This window comes from Pelodiscus sinensis, chromosome 3 (genome assembly GCF_049634645.1).
Source record: "Pelodiscus sinensis isolate JC-2024 chromosome 3, ASM4963464v1, whole genome shotgun sequence".
Taxonomy (NCBI): domain Eukaryota; kingdom Metazoa; phylum Chordata; order Testudines; family Trionychidae; genus Pelodiscus; species Pelodiscus sinensis.
In genome coordinates this window covers 69416870-69434236 of record NC_134713.1, presented here as the reverse complement: position 1 = coordinate 69434236, position 17367 = coordinate 69416870, and the positions used below count along the sequence as shown (strand labels likewise).

At 40.6% G+C, this 17367-nt stretch overlaps 1 long non-coding RNA gene across 1 annotated transcript; it reads right to left on the bottom strand.

Moving 5' to 3' along the window:
• Positions 1-446: 446 nt before the first annotated feature.
• Positions 447-6386, bottom strand: LOC142827606 (uncharacterized). Its single transcript, XR_012902295.1, has 3 exons — positions 5909-6386; positions 5698-5826; positions 447-2318 (listed from the first exon to the last, which is right to left on the bottom strand). It is a non-coding gene; the product is annotated as an uncharacterized LOC142827606 (long non-coding RNA).
• Positions 6387-17367: the final 10981 nt, after the last annotated feature.

The following is a 17367-nucleotide window of genomic DNA, read 5'->3' as shown; positions in this document are numbered from 1 at the left end:
TTATTTTGAAACACCATTTTATTATGGGTCACATGTGAACTAAGAGATGTCCTCCGCTTTTTTTTTTTAAATCCATATAATAAATGCAAAGCGTCAAGCTCTCTGAAGCGGTTCAACTCAGGGCAGACTCTTACAAATTAGGGCATAAACCCCAAATTGATTGAATATTCTAAACATAGACTTCACCAACCCAACCCATCCCAACCCAACCGTGAACTCCTCAAGTACTAGAACAGCCTTAATATGGAATCACAAATAGCCCCCTTGGATTTTCCAGACTATCTTCCCACCTAGGCACGCTTACCTTTGTGATAGATGGTCTTCAACATAAAGAAAAAAATTCACAATATTCATGTTACCCCCCCATGTCCCAAAAAGCCAGTTACTTCCATTAAGTCAATTTTATCTTGGATTTCACACCAAAACTGTAATAGCGAAGCCTGTAATAAATTGCCTACAGATTTATTAACTGAGGGAAAAAAGATGTGTTATTTACAAGGTTAAAACTGATAAACATACACATGCACAAATGAGTCACAGATTTAGGTTCCAAACATGGCAGAAGCTTCTACAATGATCAAGTTCTACAAGTCTATTGGACCCCGGCTAAGCACTGGGGATCTTTTGCTTATGCTTAGTAATCCTTGCTCCTCAGAGCCTAAGCAGCATCATGATCCAGAGTCTTTCTGTCAGATTTTTATTCCCTTCTTTCAGAGTCCTCATGCACATCTCTTCTTCATGAGTGTTGGAGGAGCAATCAAATTCTTTTGTTCTCTGCTGGTTTGTCTAAAATCTATGAGTCTTCTTTTGTTGGGCAGGTGATAACACTTCCTGTGGCAAACTAATATTTCACACTTGGTAATGCTTCATTCCCGTCTGTAGAGATTTACAGTTTCAGAGCAAATACTTTTACAAGTACAGAGCAAACATTTAATCTCTTACCTTTTAACACAGGATACAGATATTATAAAAGGCATGGATGTATACAACAACCTACAAGGTTTTCATTAAACACATTTTTATTAATTTTTGTATCTATTTCAACGTTAACACACCAGGGAGCCAGACTGGTTTCCAGCTGGGTATTGTTCAGCACTCAGCTGAGGCCCTTAGCATCAGAATTCCCTTTAATTTTCCCCACACATGTGAGGAATGAAATGTGTAATTTGCACCAACATGGAGGTGATATGTCAAACTAATGTGGTGGTGATGGAACAGAGGGGTTTGGAGGGAGGGAAGTGTCTCAGGGTGGGGAAGAGGGTTGGGGTACAGAGATGTAAGGATTCCAGCTGGGGTTATGGGCTCTGGAGTGCGGCCGGGGGCTCAGGGCTGGGGCAATGATGTGAGGGCTCTAAGGAGGCACTAAGGATGATGGATTTGTGGTGCATGCTGCCCCAGGACTACAGTGGGGAAAGAGGACCACGGCACTTGGGCTGAGGGACCAGAGATACCAGTCCCTGACATGACAGCTCCGGGGCTAGGGTCCCAGATAGTTGCCATTACCCTGGCCATGGCAGGCCCTGGCAGGACTGGGCCAGAGCAGAGGGCAGGACATCTTTCTCCTGGACAGGGCAAATCCAGTCTGGGTGGGTTGCCTAGCTCTGTGTCTCAGCTTACAGGGAATTGAGTGTGGTATGAACTGGAACTTGCTTTGCCGGTGTTACAGAGTTCCACACAATATAGTGCCTGCAGTAGCCTGAACACTGGCTTCCATTACCCTCATACTACAACATTAGTGTCACTACGATTGTGTAGATGTAGCAAAAGGTAAAATTTGACCTACTGCATTTATTTTAATATCCAATAGTGCTGTCAATGAAATATATGCCTCAAAGCACCCATCTGAAATCCCCATCAATCAGATGTATTTATTAGAACATAAAACTATTTCTCTTTATATAATGTGAATAGCTGAAAATATAATTAATCACAGTTTTGTTTTCTGTTTCTCTCTATTAACAAAGAAATCCAGTATTAAAAAAATATTGTGGTTGAGAATTTAAACACACAAACATAAAATTCAGCCTATGGCTCCTGTATCAAAAATCTGATCACTGTGAACATAAGTTAGAAATATATTATATATTTAATTATATACATTTCAGCACCAGAAAATACTGTGCATGCCCCCATGGCAAGATATGGTTGTTTTAGAAAAGATAACTGAGTTTCCTGAGTTGTGTGTATTTAAGACCTCAACCACAATGATGCCTTAAACAGTTTTCTACAGTGATCCATTTTATTCTTGAGCAAAATGCATCCTGTATTCCTTTCTGCAAGAAAATACCAGTCTTGTTATGCTTCAGTAATGCTTGTTACTAGAAAAGAAATGGAAATATATTAAAAACAAATTGACACAAACACTTTTAAGATAAGTGGATCAATATGCTAGAAAATAAATCAAAATGGACTTGAACTATATCCAAATGTACAGGTATTGGGATCCAACATTTTGGTGTGGGCCCATTTCTACTTATAAGTTCAATTGAAGTGTAGTGTACAGTTAGCAAAATCTAATTTGCAAATATGGCAGACATTAGTTTTGCAGAAGGCCAGTGATATTACATATACAAAAGAAGAAAAAAGATGCCAGAAGGCTTCAACTTTGCATATTTATATTTGTGATTCTGGCTGGAAAAGGAGTATCTAAATACTTCTCTAAAATTTACCTGAAAGGTTCTAAAAGAGAATGGTTTTAGGGGGACAGAAGTTCATATTGCTTGAGAATCAGTTTTCTAATACCACCTATTCCTCTCCCTTCCAACAATGGTTCATTTTATAGTACAGAATGAACTCCAAGTTCATTCTCAAACAGATACAAAATTTAAAAAAATTGGTGGCACAAATTCATCTTATCAGTAATTTTCAGATCATCTCCATGAAAATGAATGCAGATACATTTCCCCTTGATAGAAGACTAAATTGTTAATATGACATATCTAAATTATATTCATACAAAAATGTCATCCTTGCATGGTAGCCAAATTGCTGCTTATATTTTTAAGGAAGTAGCTCATATTTCATTACTTATAAGTACTGCCCTTTATATATTTCACATGAGAACTGACAAATAGAGTTGGCCAGGAATTTTCTGACAATGCATTTTTCAATTAGAAATTGTCAATTCTTTGAAACAAAAATGATTGGTGGGGAAGGGATGGTTTAGTGAAAGTCATAGATTCTAAAATTAATCACAAAAAGGTTTTAAATTGTTGAAATGTCTTGTTTAGATAATTTTCAAATGAAAATGCCCATTTTCTGGATCTAAACAAATTTGTTTTGAATTTTTAGTTAACCTTTATTTAAAATGATTAACAAAAATTGATAAAAAATGGAATCAAAATATTTTGTCGGACCAAATCTGAAACTATTGCAAAATGATCAGTTTTGGAAAAATTTCAAGGTTGACTTCTCCCCACCTTGAATCAAGCCAGAAAAAAATCTTTCAAAACCTTTCCAACTCTCAAAATGGGGAAATCTTTTTTTTACTTAGCTCTAATGACAAATTCATTGATGGGTGAGACCTGTTTTCATGTACATCTGCTTACTAGTTTAGACTCTAGGAAGTGTGTCATGATTTTGTTTTATATGCAACATCTGTTTCCAATATTCTTACTTTGTATCAATTAAATTTCTATTCTTTAGCCTTATATTAGCTGCAGCCCACAGGTACCCAAGCACTGCATGTGTAGAAGAGTGGGGATCCTGAGCTGACCCTTACAAGCTGGTGTGTACCAGTCTTTCAAAAGCAGTGGATCTAAGAATTCTGAGTCTGTTCAATGGATCAGGGGCTGGGCATTCCAGAGAGACACTTCAAAGACTTGGGGGATGGCATGCACTTTTCACCAACCTGTACAAAAAGAACAAGGCTTGCAAAGGCTGGGAGACCGTGTTTGTGTTACCAGACTTAGGTGCAGCCACAAAATGCCTCCCAAGCCTGAAAACCCTCAGGAAATAGCAGACAAATCAAATAGCAAACAGTGGTAGCAGTTTAGTATTCAATTTCAAAAACAAAAACAAATAGGAGACTTCTTGTCATGTTATTGGATTTTAAGATCACTGCTGCGCCCACGGGGGGCAGGAGGAGGGAGGTGTTTGCCCACAAATCTATACAAAGGGGGACATGTAAGGTCTCAAATGAAAGCTTATGTTCTACTGATTCTGTGTATGCTAGTTGTGTACTCTATGATATCTGTATGTGGGGTTATGAATATGGGCTCTGGGCTTGTACTGTAAATGTTCTCTGCCTGAGACAGAGCAATGGACCTGGACTGCCTGTTGTAAAGAAGGATTGTTCAGTCAATGACTATACTAATTAGCACAGCTCCAAGGACAATGGCTCTCAAGGTGCCCAATATGCATCTGAGGAATGCGTCTGGAAACCTGAAAACCATTCAGTATCTAATGACTGCTGGCATGGGACAAAGGGCTAGGTCACTTGGCCATGTGACCAGCTCCAGCTCGGGGAGGTACCAGGAATGGATATAAAGTGCCATGAGGTGGACTCCATTTTTGTCTTAAATTCTGCTACTGATCCTAGATGCAGCCTTGCGAGGGACAGAGAGCCAGGAAGGATTGTGGACCCATTCTGACAAAGGATGTACAACAGAGACATTTAAGCTAGCAGTTTGTAATATCTCTGCTGAGAGCCTGCATCAAGAGCTTGGTGATTGGTACATGTAATGTATTCTCCTTAACAACCTTACTCTAAATCTTTTCTTTCTTTTATTAATAAACCTTTAGATTTTAGATTCTAAAGGATTGACCCAGCGTGATCTTGTGGGTAAGATCTAAAGTGTAAATTGACCAAGAATCTGTGGCTGGTTCTTTGGGACCAGGAGAACCCGTTTGGGGTAGGTGAGATTGGGTTCTATAACCCCTGACCTGTGTGCAAGGCTTGGGGCTGATTGTGGCACAGGGAGAACTGGGTGTCTGAGCGGTTTTGCTTGTGAGGCTTCCTGCTGACTGGATTGGAAGCTGAAGTGCCCGATGTGACTAGTTGGTGGCCTGTTTGGGAAAGATCTCCAGTCTGGGGCTGTAAGGAGCCCTGGTTCTGAGCAATTCACCCTGAGCAAATGCCCTCAGTGGTGCCCAGACCCGGCCCAGCCTGTCACACTTCTTGATCAATTTTTTTAAGTATGTGGGATAGGGAGACAAGACACAAGTATACCAAAATGTGCTGGTATCAAACTGGCAGGTTCCAACTCCGACATTCCTTGGAGTACAAGTTTTTTTCCAAGAAAGTTATTCAAATACTAAGCAATTCATGAAACACTGTAAAAGTGCCATTAAGATTCACTTTGGCTGTGTCTACACATGTGTTCAGGCATGTGATTGTTTCACATCTGACCCCCCCCCCCCAGAAGCATTGACTGAAGTAGTGCGCAATTTCCCGAGCGAGTAGTGCGCAACTTCCTGAGTGTGTGGGAAAAGTACAAAACTATTGGCTTAGCCTCATACCGATGACAGTTTGCAACAGGGATGTGTATAATATCTGTTGCCTGCCCTTGGAATCAGGCAAGGAATAACACCAGACAAACAGTGAACTTGAGGAGTACTGGAAGCTTGTTTATTAGTACAGATACTTAATGGGAGGTCATGTCCCACCAGTTACATTCCAATGGGGCCGGCTACAGTGTCTTGAATCTCAGCAGCCTTCCACCCCCATTTCCACAATACACAGACCCTTTTTTATACCTGATCAGTGGGTGGTTGGAGTTCACTATCTTCCACAACATCTTTAGGAGCAGCAGGAACAAACACCCGTTCTAGGAAATTTTACAAAGCATGGAGCCAGTGAGCATTGAGAAGATCCTGGCCCAGCTCCTGCAACACATAACACCTGAAGTTTCTGTGTAATAAGGCAAAAGACTCAAACAGTTGCTTTGGGAGAGATCCTCATACATACCAGTTTTACAATGAGCTGTTCAGGATGTACTGAGAAGAACCTGAAGATGCTCATGACCACCTTCTTAATCCTGCTGGCCTCATTGTCCATCAGGATCCAGATAAGGCCCTGGATGAGCAGTCTGCAGGGACTGTGGAGGATAAGTAGTGTGTGATTTCATGTCTCAAGCCCGAGAAGCCAGTTGAGAAAGCAAGTACCTGAGGTGGACTCTGAGACACAGCTGAAACCAGGACCCTGGTGAATACTAGTAGACTCTCCCTCTCCCTCCAAATATTCATATTTTGGTGCTATATTTCTGAATTTAACTATAGCCCCCACTGCACTCCACCTTAAAATGATCATTAGAGGGCCAAGAGGCATGTTTCTGCTAATGATTACCCTTATCCATATGGCTGAATTGGAAGTTTTATAAGCTGATAAGGTGAAACATGCAGATTTGCACTGCTGGTGAACCTCAAGATTCAGTTCCAAGCATGCACTCCTGTATAAACATAGCTAATCTTCTGGTCAAAGGCTATGCCTGTGCAGCTTTTTTCTTCCCTTAAAACATTTTTCATCCAGCTAAACATGCCAAAGGACTGCTTGTCTTAGATGAACAAAGGACAAATTCTACTTGGTACAGCAATATGTCTTGAACAGATATTTTGTGTATATATATTAAAAACTCAAGTGAAAAACTAGGGCATTTCAGGTGTATCAAAAGGTGTTCCTGAGTCATGTAGACATTACATGAAAAACCAAGACCATCCAAATAAGGCCTTTTTAGTTTTTTTAACACTATAGGTATGTCTACACTACCCTCCTAGTTCAAACTGGGAGGGGGTAATGTAGTCATACGGAGTTGCAAATGAAGCCCGGGATTTGAATTTCCCGGGTTTCATTTGCATAAAGCCGGCCGGCGCCATTTTTAAATGCCGGCTAGTTCTGATCCCTTGCCGCGTGTAGCCGCGCGGCACGGGGTCCGAACTAGCCGGCATTTAAAAATGGCACCGGCCGGCTTTATGCAAATGAAGCCCGGGAAATTCAAATCCCGGGCTTCATTTGCAACTCCGTATGACTACATTACCCCCCCTAGTTCGAACTAGGGGGGTAGTATAGACATACCCTGTTTCTTTGAGCTCTCCTGGTTGTCTGTATTCATACACTCTCTGCTACTTGACACTTAAAGTGCAAGCTCTTTGGAGCAGGGACTAATATGATTCATGTTTGTTCAGCAACTAGGACAATGGGATCCGTGACTAACTCTCTTAGGCACTTGCACAATACAAACAACTATAATTGTGTGTGTGGGGGGGGGGGTGTCGGTTGGGCGAGAAAATTGAGTAAGAGAAGGAGAAAATTGAGTCAGTAAATGGATTAGGATAGGGGGAAGGGTTTGAAAAAACAACATAACCTAGACAATGACTAAAAGAGAGAAACTGCTATCTCATAGCCTTGTATGGCCAGAAACTGGTCCGTGGTTAGAGCAGGAGCCTGCAAACTAGCAATCCTGCATTTTAGGCCCTGCTATATCACTACATTGCAGTGTGACTTTAGGCAAGGCACTTCACATTAAATGGTAAGGTTTGGGTTTTTTTTTTTGTTTGGGTTTGTTGTTTTTTTTTTGAGGAGGAGGGAGAGGAGGAAAGGGAGACAGACACTGTTCCCTGTAAGTTATGTGCTTGGCCAGCCACCTAGGAGAGATTCAAGAGATGCCCAGCTGATTCACAGAGTGCCCACAGCCAACAGCATGCATTTCTGCTGGTGGTGCACATGCCTGAGTGTACATAACATTTATTCTGCACATGTCAGCAAAAAGTTAGAGGGCACATTGGTGGCAGGAACCAGGAACCAAATTCTCAGCTGATGCTGACTAGTGAACCTACTTGAATTTATATTAGTTGAGACTATGTCTCCATTTCTTTGTATTTCTGCATTTTAAAAAAAGCCTCATATAAACTCATATTTCCCCATCTAATGGGCATAATATTTACTTGCCTTGTGTAGGGGTTAATTGAGGAAGAACTTTGTACGTGCAAGTTTAGGGGTGGTGAGGCCTGCATTCTTTCCCCCCTTTCCCCTATATCTGATGAGCCAGAAGCAAGTCTTTGGGAACATAAGCATTGTTGCCAGTATAGCAAGAACAAGTATAAAATAAGGGTAAACAAGGCCAAAGAACAAGCAGAACTAGATCAGAACCAGATGGATAACTAACAGCTAAACCCTACATCAGCACATAATGAGTAACCCCTGGAAATTTCCAAACTGCAAAACAAGGCAAGAGAACTGTATTTAAGGCTGCACCAAAGCACAGCAGTTTGGACCTCATTGATGGGCTTTGGGTACCAGCGCCTCGGAAGCAGAGACAACCTCCCACTTTGTCCGCAGCCGACTCGGGATCCCCGGCTAGCAGGAAGGGACATAAGATATGCCGCTTCTATGTTATGTTGCCCTTCTAGTTAAGGGGTGCAGCTGTTAGCTGTCAGGAAATAAACTACTTGGCTATGTCTAGACTACATCCCTTTTTCGGAAAAGGGATGTAAATTAGACGTATCGCAATTGCTAATGAAGCGGGGATTTAAATCTCTCGCACTTCATTAGCATAAAAATGGCTGCCGCTTTTTTCGGCACGGAGCTTTGTCAGAGAAAAGCGCCAGTCTAGACACTGATCTTTCGAAAAATAAATCCTTTTCCGAAAAATCCCTTATCCCTTATTTCAAGAAAGCCATTTTTATGCTAATGAAGCACAGGAGATTTAAATCCCCACTTCATTAGCAATTGCGATACTTTTCTGAAAAAGGGACGTAGTCTAGACGTAGCCCTTGTGTTTGATAGCTACCTGTGTAGCTTCCTTTGTACTTTGAGAACCCAGTGTCGGATTTGAGACTTACTCTTGCCGACAACACCTTGCCACACAAGGATGTTACCAATGGTATTTTGTGAAAATCTTCCATTTCTTCTCATCTGAAGATATACATACACCAATACATATTTTTATATCAAAGGGTTTTTTCCCCCAGAACACTACATTTTCAGTTAATTACAAACAGGACAATGTGGGGAGGGCTCAGCTCTTGTTCCCCAGAAAGGCAGAAGGAGTGGGGCTAAGGGCACCATATCTCTCCCAGTCAGCCCTCAGTGCAGCCTGGACCAGGCCACAAAGGGCTCTGGAAGCTGTTTAAAGGGCCCAGGGCCCCAGCTGCTGCTTAAGTAGTGGCAGCAGCAGTCCAGACCCCAGTCCCTTTTCAATCACCTGACCTGGTCAGCTGCCATAGTTACAATTTAAATTTTAATCCCAACATGTCAAAGAAATGCTTGTGGTTAACAATACTCTGTAAACATAAAGGGAGTCTGGAATTTGTGAGTTCAATCCCAGGCATGTTGTAGAAAGAGGGGAAAAAAAGAAAGATAACTGTGAAAGTTTGTAGACAGTTTGAGGTGAAGTTTTCAAAGTGCTAGGTGACAGATTCAGGCACAAATCCTGTTACTTATTAATAGGATTTGTGCCTGTACCTGCCATACACAGCTTCAAATATATCTGCCTTTGCGAAAAGTACAGTGCTTCTTTCAGGTGGTTTTACTCTAAGAAGCTAATGTTTAATCTCTTCAGGGTTTGTATTTTTGTGCATTTGACAAATTGTTTTGAACACTCTTCAGTCACACACACTCATACAATGCTCATCGTCTCATCTTTAAAATTCCCATAGATGTTATTGTGCTATTAGAACATCCTTCGCGGGGCAACCATGGCTTCTTTACTTATGTGTGTAACTTTTACTATCTAATGCATATGTGCACTGATGTGATGAAACAGGCAAAATGCAAGGACATGCATGAAAAATTTGAAGGGCAAAAGAGTGAAGGAAGTAAAATAAGTGCTGGTTTAATTGGCTGAGAAGAAAGTCGCCACAAAATGCTTGTTGGTACTAAAATCTAGTCTGTGATTAAGTTTACCTTAGGACCTGAAGGCAATGAAGTCAATGCCTTGGAAACTAGAATTTGTGTTGTGGATTAGTCAGCCAGCTATCCATAAGCAATTAAAATCAGATACAGCATTACTCTTTTGAGGAAAAAAAAAGGAGTCTATGAAACCGTGCTAAAAATGGAGAAGGCTAGGGAACAGAACAGGATAGAAAAAGTAATGGTGCTAGCTATTTATTGGAATGAAGAAAAATAACTTTGCTTCCTGACATGAAATGGTTTCTTTTGTGCAGATTTATTATTCCATTTATTCTTAAAACAAACCAGCCATAGACATCTACCTTAGCAATATAAAGTTGCTTATTTCAGGACTATAGAGTTTAACACAACTATGGATTGATGGTTTCACAAGGCATCAGTCACACTACCACAGCATTTGCTGATATAAATATAAAAGCTTCACTTTAAAGGATAAATAAAGCAACACTATTATCTAAACAGGGTAAAATTTAACATCCTTGTGGTTTGTGGAAATTTTTGATGTGCCTGCTGGCTTTTCAATAAAAATCAATTATGCCTTAAATGCAAGCGGTAGTCAACATACTACAGACTATAAATTCAATTTCATACTCAGAAATATGGATTAGCTGAACTTGATGCCCTTCCATTGATTTCAGAAAGCAAAAGCTGATAAGGTAAATAACAGTAAGAAGCTCTCTGACACTTCACATCCAAGTTCCGGATTTCCATATTATTTTTGTAAGAACTTTTCAGCCACCATAATATCCTCTTTGTGAAATATGTATGATGAATAGATAGTATATAGATTGCTGATTCATCTCTATTTACAGAGTGGATATTTAGCTTTTTTAATGCAAGATGGAAACTGGATAGAAAATGAATATACTTGCTTCCTTTAGCAACATGCAAGATCTGCATCATCCTGTTTGAATGAAGCCAGTGGATAATTACAGAACATTCTGATTAAGCTCATGTTCTTTGGTCTGCAATCTCATATAAGACTCGACAGATCAGAAATGCAAGCCAGACTCTAAAACACAAAGAAAATACAATCCACTGTAAATTTAAAACAAAATCCATTCTACATTCTCAGAATAGAACAGCTGAAACTAGCAAGAATTTTGGCAAATGCTATGGTTTGAAGGGAGAGACATAATGAAACTACAACTAGGAAGCATGGGGGAAGATCATGAGGAGAAACATTATAGTTTTTTAAAAAAGAGAAACAAAACATGTAATCACTTCCAAAACAAATCTTCTTTTCTGCCTCATAACGTGCAGAACACTTAGGCCAGAGAGAGAGAGAAGCTTTTTAAATAGGGCTCAGTCATTCTCTCTTTTGAAAGATTCTTACTCACTTAGGTTAAATCCAAAAGGCGGCTTAAGGAGATATTCTCCATAAGAGCCTACTCTTACCTTCATTCAAAGGCTTGTCTTTGCTTTAAGTTTAACTTACAAACAGCTGTTCTTTGTTACACTTCCCGCTTGCTAAAATGGACACTAGCAACCCAGAAGGGCTCTTAAAAGAAAACTGAATCTCATACAGTATCCATCAGACCATACATATTTTTTTAAAAAACAACAATAAAAACCCAAACAACTGTTTGGGTTCCTAGCAACATGCATTTCATTTATGGTTTCAATATAGTTAAGAAAAATCCACTAACTTTTTAATTGTACAAATTTGGATTTTAAACAGAATTTAAGGGAATCAGAAATTTCTTAGACAATCCCAAGCTTAACTGATCCCAGTACAGGATCCCTTCCAAACCCACCAGCTGGGTTGCCTCTCACATTATGGTGCTGATGTCCAGCAACAAAGCTCCGATAGGCACCATACTTGTACACACATCCATACGCAGGGTCATGCTCAACTTTGTTACATAAATGGACTTCCAGCCACACGTGAACCACACAATTCCCCCACAACTCCCCAGCCTTCCACACCAGAACTGTACCATCTAGCAATGGTCAGAAGCAGTTAACTGGTTAAACTTAACAAGTTAGACAAGATCCCATAGGCAAGGGACCACTCCAGCCTGGCTGGGCCCACTGCACCTTAGGCTGCATGGCCAGGCCAGGCCTGCTATAAATAGGGGTTGCTCTGGCCAGACTGGAGTGCCCCCAGCCCTGTGATGTGGTGGACCCCGCTGGGCTGGAACTTCCACTGTCTGCAGTGCAGTGGGCCCAGACAGGCTGGAGCAGCCTGCCTGCCCATATTGAGGTGGAGGGTGTGAGGGAGAGGGGAAACTGCTCCGGCCCAGCCAGGTAACTGATAACTGGTAAGCATAAATGTGATGCTTACCAGTTAACCAGTTAGTTCCCTAGAATGAGCCTGACACTTCAATTATCAGGAATGAGTTCAAGTCACTGGTCTGAATCAGGCGGAACAGGGACTTCAAGCAAGGTTTCCCACCTCCAAAGTTAATGCCCTAGCCATCCAGTTATTCACTATTCTTAGGGGTAGGTCTCTCCAGGGTTGTCCTTAGGATTTATTGGGCCCTGTGCAGTACTACTAAAATGGTACTCCTGGCAGCCCGGAGCAGGAAGGATGACAATATTTTAGAGATCTGATTTTATAATCGTAAGAGATACACTAATGTAATTTTAAAAGCAAAATTTAAAGATCCTGTAGAACAACAGTACATTCAAAAACTGACTGTACATTCATAGGATTGGCAAATCGCTATTAAATTGCTTAATTACCACTTGAATGGCTCTTTCACAGGTTCAGTGTTGTGCTAAAAAAGTCTGCCAGACCTATAAGTTAACTAGATCCTCTTCAGAGGAAGCAGAGCCACAGAACAGGGACAGGAAGAGGTGGCTGGGCATTAAGACACGGTGGTGCCCCAAATTTTTGGGTGCCTGTGACGGGGTGGCCCTGCCCCGCACTCAAGCCCAGGGAAACCACCTGGTGTTGGGGGCGGAAAGGGCCCCACCCACACAGCCCGACTGGGCATGCTCCCAGGGGAGCCAAAGTACAAGAGGCTGCAGGCCTGCTCAGAGGGACAGGAGCTGGAGCTTGAGCTAGCGCCCAACCGCCCGAGGCACAGACCAGGCCGCCAGAGAGGAGTCGCCAGGCCTGCTGAATCTGCCGCTGCCAGGCCCGAGCCGGGCTCGACCCCAACGACGGAGCCGCCGGCCGACCCCCCGTGACCCAGGCACCGGACTGGCCACCCCCAATCCCGACGCCGATGGGGAGGCCGTATTTCCCCTAATACAGGGGCAGTGTACTTTAAGGCTAGGCTAGTGGACCGTATTTTCCCTAATAAAGAGGAATTCCACTTGGGAACTAGACCCGAGTGGTCTGAATTATTCCCTGGACGGGGGCGGCAACCCCACATGAGGGGGGAGCCTCCCAACAGTGCCCTACACAGCTGTATATTCTATGTATCTGCATATAGGTAAGTACAGCCACTGCCATACACATGGGTGCTGGGGCAATTTTTATAGTGAAGGTGCTGAGAGCCATTGAACCAAACTGTAAACCTTGTTTATAATGGAAACCACTGCAAACCAAGGTGCAACTTCCAGTAGGGTGGCACCCCTAGATCCAGGAACTTTGCACACATGTGCATGCCCGCCCCTAAGAAACCCATCTCAACCAAAGTTTCATCAAACTTGATGCATTCATGTGAAAATTTTGTCTCAGTTAACTGGCATTTTCCAACAACAATCCATATAAAAAAATTCCCATCTACTTCTACTACTTCCTACTAACTCTGTGTGTTCATTTATACAAACATTAAAATACTTTACCCCCCAAAAATTATAGCTGCAAAGGAATTAAAAGTGTGATTACATATCAAAACTATGTAGCTTGGACTGTTGAAGTCCTTTGTCTTTCCCCTTCTCCTTAAACATTGTTCCCTCCACTGTGATAATCATAGGTGCTGAAAGAACAGGTTGAACCTTCCTAGTCCAGCACCCTCAGGACCTGTGCAGTGCCAAACCAGAGAATTTGCTCAACCCCAGGAGGTCAATATTTTCTAGCAGCATTACCAACACTTCAACTGCTTACTGGGCTCTTAGACTACATTTATCAGCAAATCAGAGCAAAGTAGCAACACAGAATACTGGGAGCTGGTGGCTGCAAACAAACTTTATGGGACCATGCAAAACTTAGCCACACTCACAATAAGTGGACATATGGCTAACTAAAATCATGCCAGACTACGGATGTTGAGGCGCCAGAGTGTGCTGGACTAGAGTTGTCCAACCTGTACAGGTATGTGGGTGAGTGTGGCAGCATCCCCTGGTTTGCAGGAGTTTCCATTATATATAGGGCTTACAGTTTGGTTGAATGGCTTTCAGCACCCCCATTATAAAACCGTTCCAGAACCCTCGAGGTAAGTCTATTTTAGGCCCTGATCCTGCAACTACTGCTTGTCAGAGTAGTTCTGTTCCTCAGACCCAACATGGACTGTAAAACATAATTCATACAGTACCCTAAAATTTTAACTACCCTTAAATTTAGCACTATCATTTAAATGCCAATGTTCTTTCATACAACACTTGCATTAATTTCTTCCAAAATATGCAACAAGGATCCTGATTAATATATTTTCTTTGTAAGTTATTTTTGAGTTAAATTTACATGTTACAATGGAATAACAAAGTTAACATTGGGTAGCTTTTGGTGGTTTTATTATATGCAGTTGTAGTAACTAAACATATTGAAAAATACACAGCATTGTTTAAAAATAATTCTTGTAGATACACTTCGAAAACTGCAAACATTCATAAATAGCTCACTCTTTGGGGAAGAGAAAAAATGCCATTAAACAGGTGTTAGAATTTAAATGACATCTCATTAGTGACTTCTCTTTGCAGCTCAGAGACAAATAAAACCTTCATTTAAAAGCATTAGTATTGCTCCTAAGAGTTTCTGGTATCATCATGTTTTGTTTTATAAAGATATTTAGCTCCTTCCCACATCCTTGCTTATTTCTACAAAATAAAACAACTATCCTTCTAAATCGAGATTGAGAATGAAACCAGGGTGAATGAGGTAATCGTAAATACCCTGGCTCCTCCTTCTTAAATCATTATCTGCCTCAACAACAGAGGAAAACTGAGGAAACAAAGGAAACTAGAGGAGAAGTAAGTTTATATTTGGCTCTTGTTCAACTGCTGCTGAAATACTGCATCCAATTTTGGTGTCCACAACACACAGATTATGTTGCTGAAGGAAGAGGTTTCAGAGAAGAGCCACAAGAATGAGTAAAGGACTGGAAAACATGCCTTATGGTGAGTTTAACAAAGAGAAAATTAAGGGATGGCTTGATTACAGTCTAAAAATTCACAGATAGGGAACAAAAATTTGATATTAGGCTTCATCTTCGCAGACAAAGATATATATAAAAAAATCCCTGGCTGGAGCTAGACATAGTCACATTTAAAAGTGTAAATTTTAACAGTGAGAGTAATTAAGCATTATAATAATATACTAAGGGTTATGGTGGATTTTCCATCACTCACAATTCCTAAATAAAGATTGGATATTTTTTTCCTAAAAGATCTGCTCTAGTTGAGATATGAATAATCTTCCTAGTTATCTGATAGATGACCTAGTGAATAAAGCACAAGTCAGGGTCAGGAATCTTAGAAACTACTACTGGCTCTGCCACCATATAATATTGCACTTAACCCATGTCAGCTTTGTTTTCTCTATCTTTAAAGCTAGCATAATAGTTATACAAATATAGGAGCTACAAACAAAGGAGTTTTGCAAGGCTTAGCTGTTAGCTTAAGTCACTAGTTACTATGGTGATAGTCCATTAGGTAATGCTTGTGAAGTACGTTGAGAATCTTGGATGAAAACACATGCATTGCTAGGCTCTAAATTAACCATAAACACTTCAGGAGAAAGATCTGGGCATCATCTAGACAGGTTAATGAAAACCTCCACATATGGCACAAGAAAGAAAATAATACTGAAAAGATTACAATTCCATTATATAAATAAGTGGTACAACCGTCTTTGGAAAACTATGTTCAGTTCCGACAGTTCCTGAGGGAATGTTACAGAAGCACAAGGTGTTTAAAGGCAAATGGGAAAAGTGATCAGACAGATGGAAAAACCTGCATATGAGAAAAGGTGGAAAAGATTGTGACTGTTGGAGAATGAAGGGATAGGTTACAGATTCCTAAAATAATGAATAGGACAGAGAAGACAGTCAAGATCTTCAAGTCACCCTTACGCCTAGCACATGGGGACATTCAAAGAAATTGAAGGGCAACAAATGATATGAAGATTTATTTTATACACACAATTTACCCACAGGACTTGCTCCCCCAAGGCACCACTGAAACAGAGTTCTGTAACATTTAGAATGAGATTGGACATTTATATGGGTAAATACACATCATTAGATAAGCTCTAGTTATGGGCTATTGAACAGACAACTAGAGCTGATGGAAATTTTTCAAATGAATTTTTCAAAATTTTTAGATGAAACTGATAGTTTATAAAAAAAAGTCTCCACCCCCCTCCAAAAATGCTAGAGACGATTAAGATTGTTTTTATCTTAAGGAACCACTATTTAATGCTTTTGAACATATTTCACATTTTTCTCTGTTCCCCTAATCATCTGTAGTCACGATATTATGTAAGTGAATTCAAAAGCCAGTAGTAAAAATAACTATTCACCCTTGTATTTAGTTTAATCTGTCTGTCACTTTCCAATACAACAATGCACAAAAACATGATATGCCTGTTGTGATAGCTTTACTATAGTAAAGCTATCACATTTCATAATCATAAAATTTTATCTGGAAGACCAAGACCAGTCCACTTAGGACATATGTCTATATCCCACTGCCCGATCTTTTGGGAAGATGCTGTTAAGGAAAGATTCAACAAGAATGAAAAAAAAAAAAAAAAAGGTTGTCAAATGCTATCTATTGTATGCAAATAACCATATGAGATGCCATGAAATGGAGGGGAGGGAAGGGGAGACAAGAAGAGGAACATTGGATACAAATTTAGGTGAAAGGTTTTCAGGGTATACATGTCATTGGGACTGAAAACTTTTTTAAAAATTGTTCTAATGCAGCAACACACTTATGCTGAAAAATGTTGACAATGTAGGAGATATTTAAAACTTATTGTATAAAATCCTGGACCCACTAAAGTCAGGGAGAAACCTCCCATTGACTTCTGTGGGCCTAGGATGTCATTCATTACCTCTTTAAAGTCAAATTCCTAGCCCTTCACACCAAGCTGAAGTGAACACAAAAATATTATGCAAGTTCTAATAACCAGCTACCATTCTGTACCCATAGTGGAAAAGGGAGGAAGGATAAGAATAGACGGCAAGTTCAGCATTTTCGTCACATTTCCTTTGTTTTCAGCTATTTTTTTAAGATTATGGGCAAATAAACAATGATAACACTTGTTAAAAAAATAACATCATACCTGATAAGTATCAGAGGGGTAGCCGTGTTAGTCTGAATCTGCAAAAGCGACGAGGAGTCCTGTGGCACCTTATAGACTAACTGAAGTGTAGGAGCATAAGCTTTCGTGGGCAAAGACC